The sequence below is a fragment of the Hyla sarda genome, unplaced genomic scaffold, assembly GCF_029499605.1.
Source record: "Hyla sarda isolate aHylSar1 unplaced genomic scaffold, aHylSar1.hap1 scaffold_222, whole genome shotgun sequence".
Taxonomy (NCBI): Eukaryota; Metazoa; Chordata; class Amphibia; order Anura; family Hylidae; genus Hyla; species Hyla sarda.
In genome coordinates, this window is record NW_026608895.1 from 34,671 (window position 1) to 47,924 (window position 13,254).

The window sequence follows — 13,254 nt, forward strand, 5'->3', positions numbered from 1 at the left end:
GGGAAAAAAAGGTGGAAATGGGTTTAAAAGTGATTTCGGCGGAGAAATATATATATATATATATATATATATATATATGCGCACACACACACATATATATAAACGTATTCTCCGTTGAGATATTGCAGCCGCTGCTGTGTCCAGGCCCAGGAGCCTTAGCACTGTGCTGTGATGTCACTCAATACCACTGACATCACTAGGTGTAAACAACATCTCTCCTTTGCTGTGTATGTGACTATGGAGCTGTTTGGTGATGTCGTCTATTATGGCCTTCATAGAAGCAACAGGAGATTGTTGCATCCATCTAGAACCCTCAGAACTACAGTGCTATGATGTCACTCACTTCCACAGGCCTTGCAGAGTGTAAACAACAACAACCCAGCTTTGTTGTGTATGTAACCATAGGGATTTGTGATGTCACCTAGAACCTTCACAGAAGCGACAGCTTTATGAGGAGCATCAGCACTGCTCTGCCTGAGCAGAACCATCACCGCCATAGGTTGTCAAATAACCCGGATTTAACCCACACAGGTAAGTCCAATGGGGTGCAGGCATGTCCTCTATGCTTACAGCTTCCCGTGGGTGTTGGTTTGATACCGTTTGGGGACAGCCAAGGAGGCATCTGCAGGCAACAAAGGTAGGTGTGTGCTTGTGTGTGTGTTTCCTAAGCAGATCCTAAGCCCAGTGTCACATGCAAGTAGGAGGAGTAAGAAGGGTTCCTGGCAAATCCGGGTTATGGATTGCATTTAAAAAGGCCCCGTGGGAGTGCAATGGGCCCCTGTCTTGCTGCTTAGCAATAATGGTATGGGTTTAGGTTCTGCTGTGTGTACTGGTGGTTGACTGCCCCCCAGCCCAGAGTGTGCATGGAAAATTGTCTGGCAGCCTCCCTGACAGCAAGCAGTGATAGTGCCCATGAAGGGCACCTTGTTGGGCCCGCCCCTTTCACGGTTATCGCTTCTCGGCCTTTTGGCTAAGATCAAGTGTAGTATCTGTTCTTATCAGTTTAATATCTGATACGTCCCCTATCTGGGGACCATATATTAAATGGATTTTTGAGAACGGGGGCCGATTTCGAAGCTTGCTTCCGTCGCCCTATGCATTGACCCGATATGGCAGTATCTTCGGGTACAGTGCACCACCCCCTTACAGGGTTAAAAAGAAAGATTCCTACTTTCATTGCTACCTGCTTGCTGGCTAGCCAGCTAGCCAGCCCTGTGGGCCTTGCTGCTGCTGCAGCCAAAAAACAAAAGGTGGTGCTGCTGCTGCTTCTGCTGCTTCTGCTTCTGCTTGTGTCTGGCCGCTGTTGGAGCGTCCAGGCACAGGACTTCTGCTGCTGCTGACTAAATGGCCTCCTTAATTGGATCATTTGAGTAGCCAGCACACCTGTGCAGGTAGGGCATGACATGATAGGCAGCTGCCTTGATAGCGGGTGGGTGCTGAATGTTCCTAATTGACAAAATAAGATTAATGCTTATGAAGAAATATAAAATCTCATCCCTTCCCCAATATCGCGCCACACCCCTACCCCTTAATTCCCTGGTTGAACTTGATGGACATATGTCTTTTTTCGACCGTACTAACTATGTAACTATGTAACATAACATGGGGGGGGGGGGGGGGGGATTCCTGGCTGTTCACACAGGTGTGTCATTGCTGTACATTGACCATGCATTGCTTCTGTGGTATTGCAAAGGCAAAGACAAATGCTTCCAGCCATCCATTGCACTAATGGATTGGTCATCAGCTGGCTGTCTATGTCCCGCATCAATATAGACCAAAGTACAGAGGGTTAGGCTATGCTATTGTGCACCTACCTGATGCATCAGAAGGTGCGAGGCCCTTGCTAAATTCTGTGCACAGACTTTGAGATCTATACTTTAGACTGTATCTAAACCTGCTCCAACATGGACTGACATTCTGGCCTACTTTCAGCCGATGCGACTTGTCTGTCGCTGAACAGTCGCTTTTTATGTATTCAGCACCTATGTATAATGTTGTAAAAATGCTCTAGAAGCTAAAGTCGCAGAAATGTCACACATATTTGGCCTGCAACTTTCTGTGCGACAAATTCAGACAGGAAAAATCAGTATAAATCCTTAGAAAATTATCCCCCAGTGTCTCCATCTGCTGGCGGTATTGAATAAGCATTGCTGCACTGATGGGGTATGCATTAGACGAAAAAAAAGAAGAAAAAGAAGAATAATACGCCCAGAAAAGAGGCGAAAAGGAGAAAAACGTAAAAAAACGTGAAAAAAAAGTAAGAGGAAGAGAAGGGAAAAAAAGGTGGAAATGGGTTTAAAAGTGATTTCGGCGGAGAAATATATATATATATATATATATATATATATATATATATATGTATACGCGCACACACACACATATATATAAACGTATTCTCCGTTGAGATATTGCAGCCGCTGCTGTGTCCAGGCCCAGGAGCCTTAGCACTGTGCTGTGATGTCACTCAATACCACTGACATCACTAGGTGTAAACAACATCTCTCCTTTGCTGTGTATGTGACTATGGAGCTGTTTGGTGATGTCGTCTATTATGGCCTTCATAGAAGCAACAGGAGATTGTTGCATCCATCTAGAACCCTCAGAACTACAGTGCTATGATGTCACTCACTTCCACAGGCCTTGCAGAGTGTAAACAACAACAACCCAGCTTTGTTGTGTATGTAACCATAGGGATTTGTGATGTCACCTAGAACCTTCACAGCAGCGACAGCTTTATGAGGAGCATCAGCACTGCTCTGCCTGAGCAGAACCATCACCGCCATAGGTTGTCAAATAACCCGGATTTAACCCACACAGGTAAGTCCAATGGGGTGCAGGCATGTCCTCTATGCTTACAGCTTCCCGTGGGTGTTGGTTTGATACCGTTTGGGGACAGCCAAGGAGGCATCTGCAGGCAACAAAGGTAGGTGTGTGCTTGTGTGTGTGTTTCCTATGCAGATCCTAAGCCCAGTGTCACATGCAAGTAGGAGGAGTAAGAAGGGTTCCTGGCAAATCCGGGTTATGGATTGCATTTAAAAAGGCCCCGTGGGAGTGCAATGGGCCCCTGTCTTGCTGCTTAGCAATAATGGTATGGGTTTAGGTTCTGCTGTGTGTACTGGTGGTTGACTGCCCCCCAGCCCAGAGTGTGCATGGAAAATTGTCTGGCAGCCTCCCTGACAGCAAGCAGTGATAGTGCCCATGAAGGGCACCTTGTTGGGCCCGCCCCTTTCACGGTTATCGCTTCTCGGCCTTTTGGCTAAGATCAAGTGTAGTATCTGTTCTTATCAGTTTAATATCTGATACGTCCCCTATCTGGGGACCATATATTAAATGGATTTTTGAGAACGGGGGCCGATTTCGAAGCTTGCTTCCGTCGCCCTATGCATTGACCCGATATGGCAGTATCTTCGGGTACAGTGCACCACCCCCTTACAGGGTTAAAAAGAAAGATTCCTACTTTCATTGCTACCTGCTTGCTGGCTAGCCAGCTAGCCAGCCCTGTGGGCCTTGCTGCTGCTGCAGCCAAAAAACAAAAGGTGGTGCTGCTGCTGCTTCTGCTGCTTCTGCTTCTGCTTGTGTCTGGCCGCTGTTGGAGCGTCCAGGCACAGGACTTCTGCTGTTGCTGACTAAATGGCCTCCTTAATTGGATCATTTGAGTAGCCAGCACACCTGTGCAGGTAGGGCATGACATGATAGGCAGCTGCCTTGATAGCGGGTGGGTGCTGAATGTTCCTAATTGACAAAATAAGATTAATGCTTATGAAGAAATATAAAATCTCATCCCTTCCCCAATATCGCGCCACACCCCTACCCCTTAATTCCCTGGTTGAACTTGATGGACATATGTCTTTTTTCGACCGTACTAACTATGTAACTATGTAACATAACATGGGGGGGGGGGGGGTCTCCTGGCTGTTCACACAGGTGTGTCATTGCTGTACATTGACCATGCATTGCTTCTGTGGTATTGCAAAGGCAAAGACAAATGCTTCCAGCCATCCATTGCACTAATGGATTGGTCATCAGCTGGCTGTCTATGTCCCGCATCAATATAGACCAAAGTACAGAGGGTTAGGCTATGCTATTGTGCACCTACCTGATGCATCAGAAGGTGCGAGGCCCTTGCTAAATTCTGTGCACAGACTTTGAGATCTATACTTTAGACTGTATCTAAACCTGCTCCAACATGGACTGACATTCTGGCCTACTTTCAGCCGATGCGACTTGTCTGTCGCTGAACAGTCGCTTTTTATGTATTCAGCACCTATGTATAATGTTGTAAAAATGCTCTAGAAGCTAAAGTCGCAGAAATGTCACACATATTTGGCCTGCAACTTTCTGTGCGACAAATTCAGACAGGAAAAATCAGTATAAATCCTTAGAAAATTATCCCCCAGTGTCTCCATCTGCTGGCGGTATTGAATAAGCATTGCTGCACTGATGGGGTATGCATTAGACGAAAAAAAAGAAGAAAAAGAAGAATAATACGCCCAGAAAAGAGGCGAAAAGGAGAAAAACGTAAAAAAACGTGAAAAAAAAGTAAGAGGAAGAGAAGGGAAAAAAAGGTGGAAATGGGTTTAAAAGTGATTTCGGCGGAGAAATATATATATATATATATATATATATATATATATATATATATATACGCGCACACACACACATATATATAAACGTATTCTCCGTTGAGATATTGCAGCCGCTGCTGTGTCCAGGCCCAGGAGCCTTAGCACTGTGCTGTGATGTCACTCAATACCACTGACATCACTAGGTGTAAACAACATCTCTCCTTTGCTGTGTATGTGACTATGGAGCTGTTTGGTGATGTCGTCTATTATGGCCTTCATAGAAGCAACAGGAGATTGTTGCATCCATCTAGAACCCTCAGAACTACAGTGCTATGATGTCACTCACTTCCACAGGCCTTGCAGAGTGTAAACAACAACAACCCAGCTTTGTTGTGTATGTAACCATAGGGATTTGTGATGTCACCTAGAACCTTCACAGCAGCGACAGCTTTATGAGGAGCATCAGCACTGCTCTGCCTGAGCAGAACCATCACCGCCATAGGTTGTCAAATAACCCGGATTTAACCCACACAGGTAAGTCCAATGGGGTGCAGGCATGTCCTCTATGCTTACAGCTTCCCGTGGGTGTTGGTTTGATACCGTTTGGGGACAGCCAAGGAGGCATCTGCAGGCAACAAAGGTAGGTGTGTGCTTGTGTGTGTGTTTCCTATGCAGATCCTAAGCCCAGTGTCACATGCAAGTAGGAGGAGTAAGAAGGGTTCCTGGCAAATCCGGGTTATGGATTGCATTTAAAAAGGCCCCGTGGGAGTGCAATGGGCCCCTGTCTTGCTGCTTAGCAATAATGGTATGGGTTTAGGTTCTGCTGTGTGTACTGGTGGTTGACTGCCCCCCAGCCCAGAGTGTGCATGGAAAATTGTCTGGCAGCCTCCCTGACAGCAAGCAGTGATAGTGCCCATGAAGGGCACCTTGTTGGGCCCGCCCCTTTCACGGTTATCGCTTCTCGGCCTTTTGGCTAAGATCAAGTGTAGTATCTGTTCTTATCAGTTTAATATCTGATACGTCCCCTATCTGGGGACCATATATTAAATGGATTTTTGAGAACGGGGGCCGATTTCGAAGCTTGCTTCCGTCGCCCTATGCATTGACCCGATATTGGCAGTATCTTCGGGTACAGTGCACCACCCCCTTACAGGGTTAAAAAGAAAGATTCCTACTTTCATTGCTACCTGCTTGCTGGCTAGCCAGCTAGCCAGCCCTGTGGGCCTTGCTGCTGCTGCAGCCAAAAAACAAAAGGTGGTGCTGCTGCTGCTTCTGCTGCTTCTGCTTCTGCTTGTGTCTGGCCGCTGTTGGAGCGTCCAGGCACAGGACTTCTGCTGCTGCTGACTAAATGGCCTCCTTAATTGGATCATTTGAGTAGCCAGCACACCTGTGCAGGTAGGGCATGACATGATAGGCAGCTGCCTTGATAGCGGGTGGGTGCTGAATGTTCCTAATTGACAAAATAAGATTAATGCTTATGAAGAAATATAAAATCTCATCCCTTCCCCAATATCGCGCCACAACCCCTACCCCTTAATTCCCTGGTTGAACTTGATGGACATATGTCTTTTTTCGACCGTACTAACTATGTAACTATGTAACATAACATGGGGGGGGGGGGGGGGGGTCTCCTGGCTGTTCACACAGGTGTGTGTCATTGCTGTACATTGACCATGCATTGCTTCTGTGGTATTGCAAAGGCAAAGACAAATGCTTCCAGCCATCCATTGCACTAATGGATTGGTCATCAGCTGGCTGTCTATGTCCCGCATCAATATAGACCAAAGTACAGAGGGTTAGGCTATGCTATTGTGCACCTACCTGATGCATCAGAAGGTGCGAGGCCCTTGCTAAATTCTGTGCACAGACTTTGAGATCTATACTTTAGACTGTATCTAAACCTGCTCCAACATGGACTGACATTCTGGCCTACTTTCAGCCGATGCGACTTGTCTGTCGCTGAACAGTCGCTTTTTATGTATTCAGCACCTATGTATAATGTTGTAAAAATGCTCTAGAAGCTAAAGTCGCAGAAATGTCACACATATTTGGCCTGCAACTTTCTGTGCGACAAATTCAGACAGGAAAAATCAGTATAAATGCTTAGAAAATTATCCCCCAGTGTCCTCAATCTGCTGGCGGTATTGAATAAGCATTGCTGCACTGATGGGGTATGCATTAGACGAAAAAAAGAAGAAAAAGAAGAATAATACGCCCAGAAAAGAGGCGAAAAGGAGAAAAAACGTAAAAAAACGTGAAAAAAAAGTAAGAGGAAGAGAAGGGAAAAAAAGGTGGAAATGGGTTTAAAAGTGATTTCGGCGGAGAAATATATATATATATATATATATATATATATTATATATATATATATACGCGCACACACACACATATATATAAACGTATTCTCCGTTGAGATATTGCAGCCGCTGCTGTGTCCAGGCCCAGGAGCCTTAGCACTGTGCTGTGATGTCACTCAATACCACTGACATCACTAGGTGTAAACAACATCTCTCCTTTGCTGTGTATGTGACTATGGAGCTGTTTGGTGATGTCGTCTATTATGGCCTTCATAGAAGCAACAGGAGATTGTTGCATCCATCTAGAACCCTTCAGAACTACAGTGCTATGATGTCACTCACTTCCACAGGCCTTGCAGAGTGTAAACAACAACAACCCAGCTTTGTTGTGTATGTAACCATAGGATTTGTGATGTCACCTAGAACCTTCACAGCAGCGACAGCTTTATGAGGAGCATCAGCACTGCTCTGCCTGAGCAGAACCATCACCGCCATAGGTTGTCAAATAACCCGGATTTAACCCACACAGGTAAGTCCAATGGGGTGCAGGCATGTCCTCTATGCTTACAGCTTCCCGTGGGTGTTGGTTTGATACCGTTTGGGGACAGCCAAGGAGGCATCTACAGGCAACAAAGGTAGGTGTGTGCTTGTGTGTGTGTTTCCTATGCAGATCCTAAGCCCAGTGTCACATGCAAGTAGGAGGAGTAAGAAGGGTTCCTGGCAAATCCGGGTTATGGATTGCATTTAAAAAGGCCCCGTGGGAGTGCAATGGGCCCCTGTCTTGTTGCTTAGCAATAATGGTATGGGTTTAGGTTCTGCTGTGTGTACTGGTGGTTGACTGCCCCCCAGCCCAGAGTGTGCATGGAAAATTGTCTGGCAGCCTCCCTGACAGCAAGCAGTGATAGTGCCCATGAAGGGCACCTTGTTGGGCCCGCCCCTTTCACGGTTATCGCTTCTCGGCCTTTTGGCTAAGATCAAGTGTAGTATCTGTTCTTATCAGTTTAATATCTGATACGTCCCCTATCTGGGGACCATATATTAAATGGATTTTTGAGAACGGGGGCCGATTTCGAAGCTTGCTTCCGTCGCCCTATGCATTGACCCGATATGGCAGTATCTTCGGGTACAGTGCACCACCCCCTTACAGGGTTAAAAAGAAAGATTCCTACTTTCATTGCTACCTGCTTGCTGGCTAGCCAGCTAGCCAGCCCTGTGGGCCTTGCTGCTGCTGCAGCCAAAAAACAAAAGGTGGTGCTGCTGCTGCTTCTGCTGCTTCTGCTTCTGCTTGTGTCTGGCCGCTGTTGGAGCGTCCAGGCACAGGACTTCTGCTGCTGCTGACTAAATGGCCTCCTTAATTGGATCATTTGAGTAGCCAGCACACCTGTGCAGGTAGGGCATGACATGATAGGCAGCTGCCTTGATAGCGGGTGGGTGCTGAATGTTCCTAATTGACAAAATAAGATTAATGCTTATGAAGAAATATAAAATCTCATCCCTTCCCCAATATTGCGCCACACCCCTACCCCTTAATTCCCTGGTTGAACTTGATGGACATATGTCTTTTTTCGACCGTACTAACTATGTAACTATGTAACATAACATGGGGGGGGGGGGGGGTCTCCTGGCTGTTCACACAGGTGTGTCATTGCTGTACATTGACCATGCATTGCTTCTGTGGTATTGCAAAGGCAAAGACAAATGCTTCCAGCCATCCATTGCACTAATGGATTGGTCATCAGCTGGCTGTCTATGTCCCGCATCAATATAGACCAAAGTACAGAGGGTTAGGCTATGCTATTGTGCACCTACCTGATGCATCAGAAGGTGCGAGGCCCTTGCTAAATTCTGTGCACAGACTTTGAGATCTATACTTTAGACTGTATCTAAACCTGCTCCAACATGGACTGACATTCTGGCCTACTTTCAGCCGATGCGACTTGTCTGTCGCTGAACAGTCGCTTTTTATGTATTCAGCACCTATGTATAATGTTGTAAAAATGCTCTAGAAGCTAAAGTCGCAGAAATGTCACACATATTTGGCCTGCAACTTTCTGTGCGACAAATTCAGACAGGAAAAATCAGTATAAATCCTTAGAAAATTATCCCCCAGTGTCTCCATCTGCTGGCGGTATTGAATAAGCATTGCTGCACTGATGGGGTATGCATTAGACGAAAAAAAAGAAGAAAAAGAAGAATAATACGCCCAGAAAAGAGGCGAAAAGGAGAAAAACGTAAAAAAAACGTGAAAAAAAAGTAAGAGGAAGAGAAGGGAAAAAAAGGTGGAAATGGGTTTAAAAGTGATTTCGGCGGAGAAATATATATATATATATATATATATATATATATATATATATATACGCGCACACACACACATATATATAAACGTATTCTCCGTTGAGATATTGCAGCCGCTGCTGTGTCCAGGCCCAGGAGCCTTAGCACTGTGCTGTGATGTCACTCAATACCACTGACATCACTAGGTGTAAACAACATCTCTCCTTTGCTGTGTATGTGACTATGGAGCTGTTTGGTGATGTCGTCTATTACGGCCTTCATAGAAGCAACAGGAGATTGTTGCATCCATCTAGAACCCTCAGAACTACAGTGCTATGATGTCACTCACTTCCACAGGCCTTGCAGAGTGTAAACAACAACAACCCAGCTTTGTTGTGTATGTAACCATAGGGATTTGTGATGTCACCTAGAACCTTCACAGCAGCGACAGCTTTATGAGGAGCATCAGCACTGCTCTGCCTGAGCAGAACCATCACCGCCATAGGTTGTCAAATAACCCGGATTTAACCCACACAGGTAAGTCCAATGGGGTGCAGGCATGTCCTCTATGCTTACAGCTTCCCGTGGGTGTTGGTTTGATACCGTTTGGGGACAGCCAAGGAGGCATCTGCAGGCAACAAAGGTAGGTGTGTGCTTGTGTGTGTGTTTCCTATGCAGATCCTAAGCCCAGTGTCACATGCAAGTAGGAGGAGTAAGAAGGGTTCCTGGCAAATCCGGGTTATGGATTGCATTTAAAAAGGCCCCGTGGGAGTGCAATGGGCCCCTGTCTTGCTGCTTAGCAATAATGGTATGGGTTTAGGTTCTGCTGTGTGTACTGGTGGTTGACTGCCCCCCAGCCCAGAGTGTGCATGGAAAATTGTCTGGCAGCCTCCCTGACAGCAAGCAGTGATAGTGCCCATGAAGGGCACCTTGTTGGGCCCGCCCCTTTCACGGTTATCGCTTCTCGGCCTTTTGGCTAAGATCAAGTGTAGTATCTGTTCTTATCAGTTTAATATCTGATACGTCCCCTATCTGGGGACCATATATTAAATGGATTTTTGAGAACGGGGGCCGATTTCGAAGCTTGCTTCCGTCGCCCTATGCATTGACCCGATATGGCAGTATCTTCGGGTACAGTGCACCACCCCCTTACAGGGTTAAAAAGAAAGATTCCTACTTTCATTGCTACCTGCTTGCTGGCTAGCCAGCTAGCCAGCCCTGTGGGCCTTGCTGCTGCTGCAGCCAAAAAACAAAAGGTGGTGCTGCTGCTGCTTCTGCTGCTTCTGCTTCTGATTGTGTCTGGCCGCTGTTGGAGCGTCCAGGCACAGGACTTCTGCTGCTGCTGACTAAATGGCCTCCTTAATTGGATCATTTGAGTAGCCAGCACACCTGTGCAGGTAGGGCATGACATGATAGGCAGCTGCCTTGATAGCGGGTGGGTGCTGAATGTTCCTAATTGACAAAATAAGATTAATGCTTATGAAGAAATATAAAATCTCATCCCTTCCCCAATATCGCGCCACACCCCTACCCCTTAATTCCCTGGTTGAACTTGATGGACATATGTCTTTTTTCGACCGTACTAACTATGTAACTATGTAACATAACATGGGGGGGGGGGGTCTCCTGGCTGTTCACACAGGTGTGTCATTGCTGTACATTGACCATGCATTGCTTCTGTGGTATTGCAAAGGCAAAGACAAATGCTTCCAGCCATCCATTGCACTAATGGATTGGTCATCAGCTGGCTGTCTATGTCCCGCATCAATATAGACCAAAGTACAGAGGGTTAGGCTATGCTATTGTGCACCTACCTGATGCATCAGAAGGTGCGAGGCCCTTGCTAAATTCTGTGCACAGACTTTGAGATCTATACTTTAGACTGTATCTAAACCTGCTCCAACATGGACTGACATTCTGGCCTACTTTCAGCCGATGCGACTTGTCTGTCGCTGAACAGTCGCTTTTTATGTATTCAGCACCTATGTATAATGTTGTAAAAATGCTCTAGAAGCTAAAGTCGCAGAAATGTCACACATATTTGGCCTGCAACTTTCTGTGCGACAAATTCAGACAGGAAAAATCAGTATAAATCCTTAGAAAATTATCCCCCAGTGTCTCCATCTGCTGGCGGTATTGAATAAGCATTGCTGCACTGATGGGGTATGCATTAGACGAAAAAAAAGAAGAAAAAGAAGAATAATACGCCCAGAAAAGAGGCGAAAAGGAGAAAAACGTAAAAAAACGTGAAAAAAAAGTAAGAGGAAGAGAAGGGAAAAAAAGGTGGAAATGGGTTTAAAAGTGATTTCGGCGGAGAAATATATATATATATATATATATATATATATATATATATATATATATACGCGCACACACACACATATATATAAACGTATTCTCCGTTGAGATATTGCAGCCGCTGCTGTGTCCAGGCCCAGGAGCCTTAGCACTGTGCTGTGATGTCACTCAATACCACTGACATCACTAGGTGTAAACAACATCTCTCCTTTGCTGTGTATGTGACTATGGAGCTGTTTGGTGATGTCGTCTATTATGGCCTTCATAGAAGCAACAGGAGATTGTTGCATCCATCTAGAACCCTCAGAACTACAGTGCTATGATGTCACTCACTTCCACAGGCCTTGCAGAGTGTAAACAACAACAACCCAGCTTTGTTGTGTATGTAACCATAGGGATTTGTGATGTCACCTAGAACCTTCACAGCAGCGACAGCTTTATGAGGAGCATCAGCACTGCTCTGCCTGAGCAGAACCATCACCGCCATAGGTTGTCAAATAACCCGGATTTAACCCACACAGGTAAGTCCAATGGGGTGCAGGCATGTCCTCTATGCTTACAGCTTCCCGTGGGTGTTGGTTTGATACCGTTTGGGGACAGCCAAGGAGGCATCTGCAGGCAACAAAGGTAGGTGTGTGCTTGTGTGTGTGTTTCCTATGCAGATCCTAAGCCCAGTGTCACATGCAAGTAGGAGGAGTAAGAAGGGTTCCTGGCAAATCCGGGTTATGGATTGCATTTAAAAAGGCCCCGTGGGAGTGCAATGGGCCCCTGTCTTGCTGCTTAGCAATAATGGTATGGGTTTAGGTTCTGCTGTGTGTACTGGTGGTTGACTGCCCCCCAGCCCAGAGTGTGCATGGAAAATTGTCTGGCAGCCTCCCTGACAGCAAGCAGTGATAGTGCCCATGAAGGGCACCTTGTTGGGCCCGCCCCTTTCACGGTTATCGCTTCTCGGCCTTTTGGCTAAGATCAAGTGTAGTATCTGTTCTTATCAGTTTAATATCTGATACGTCCCCTATCTGGGGACCATATATTAAATGGATTTTTGAGAACGGGGGCCGATTTCGAAGCTTGCTTCCGTCGCCCTATGCATTGACCCGATATGGCAGTATCTTCGGGTACAGTGCACCACCCCCTTACAGGGTTAAAAAGAAAGATTCCTACTTTCATTGCTACCTGCTTGCTGGCTAGCCAGCTAGCCAGCCCTGTGGGCCTTGCTGCTGCTGCAGCCAAAAAACAAAAGGTGGTGCTGCTGCTGCTTCTGCTGCTTCTGCTTCTGCTTGTGTCTGGCCGCTGTTGGAGCGTCCAGGCACAGGACTTCTGCTGCTGCTGACTAAATGGCCTCCTTAATTGGATCATTTGAGTAGCCAGCACACCTGTGCAGGTAGGGCATGACATGATAGGCAGCTGCCTTGATAGCGGGTGGGTGCTGAATGTTCCTAATTGACAAAATAAGATTAATGCTTATGAAGAAATATAAAATCTCATCCCTTCCCCAATATCGCGCCACACCCCTACCCCTTAATTCCCTGGTTGAACTTGATGGACATATGTCTTTTTTCGACCGTACTAACTATGTAACTATGTAACATAACATGGGGGGGGGGGGGGGGGGTCTCCTGGCTGTTCACACAGGTGTGTCATTGCTGTACATTGACCATGCATTGCTTCTGTGGTATTGCAAAGGCAAAGACAAATGCTTCCAGCCATCCATTGCACTAATGGATTGGTCATCAGCTGGCTGTCTATGTCCCGCATCAATATAGACCAAAGTACAGAGGGTTAGGCTATGCTATTGTGCACCTACCTGATGCATCAGAAGG

General features: G+C 46.2%; 6 non-coding genes across 6 annotated transcripts; all 6 read left to right on the forward strand.

Moving 5' to 3' along the window:
- The first annotated feature begins 950 nt into the window (after positions 1 to 950).
- On the forward strand, positions 951 to 1,141 carry LOC130320845 (U2 spliceosomal RNA). Its single transcript, XR_008866669.1, has one exon. It is a non-coding gene; the product is annotated as a U2 spliceosomal RNA (small nuclear RNA).
- Positions 1,142 to 3,236: 2,095 nt separating this feature from the next.
- Positions 3,237 to 3,427, forward strand: LOC130320846 (U2 spliceosomal RNA). The gene has a single exon (XR_008866670.1). It is a non-coding gene; the product is annotated as a U2 spliceosomal RNA (small nuclear RNA).
- A 2,091-nt stretch (positions 3,428 to 5,518) lies between these two features.
- Positions 5,519 to 5,710, forward strand: LOC130320800 (U2 spliceosomal RNA). The gene has a single exon (XR_008866647.1). It is a non-coding gene; the product is annotated as a U2 spliceosomal RNA (small nuclear RNA).
- A 2,100-nt stretch (positions 5,711 to 7,810) lies between these two features.
- LOC130320848 (U2 spliceosomal RNA) lies at positions 7,811 to 8,001 on the forward strand. The gene has a single exon (XR_008866671.1). It is a non-coding gene; the product is annotated as a U2 spliceosomal RNA (small nuclear RNA).
- A 2,091-nt stretch (positions 8,002 to 10,092) lies between these two features.
- Positions 10,093 to 10,283, forward strand: LOC130320849 (U2 spliceosomal RNA). The gene has a single exon (XR_008866672.1). It is a non-coding gene; the product is annotated as a U2 spliceosomal RNA (small nuclear RNA).
- Positions 10,284 to 12,374: 2,091 nt separating this feature from the next.
- On the forward strand, positions 12,375 to 12,565 carry LOC130320850 (U2 spliceosomal RNA). Its single transcript, XR_008866673.1, has one exon. It is a non-coding gene; the product is annotated as a U2 spliceosomal RNA (small nuclear RNA).
- The last annotated feature ends 689 nt before the right edge of the window (positions 12,566 to 13,254 follow it).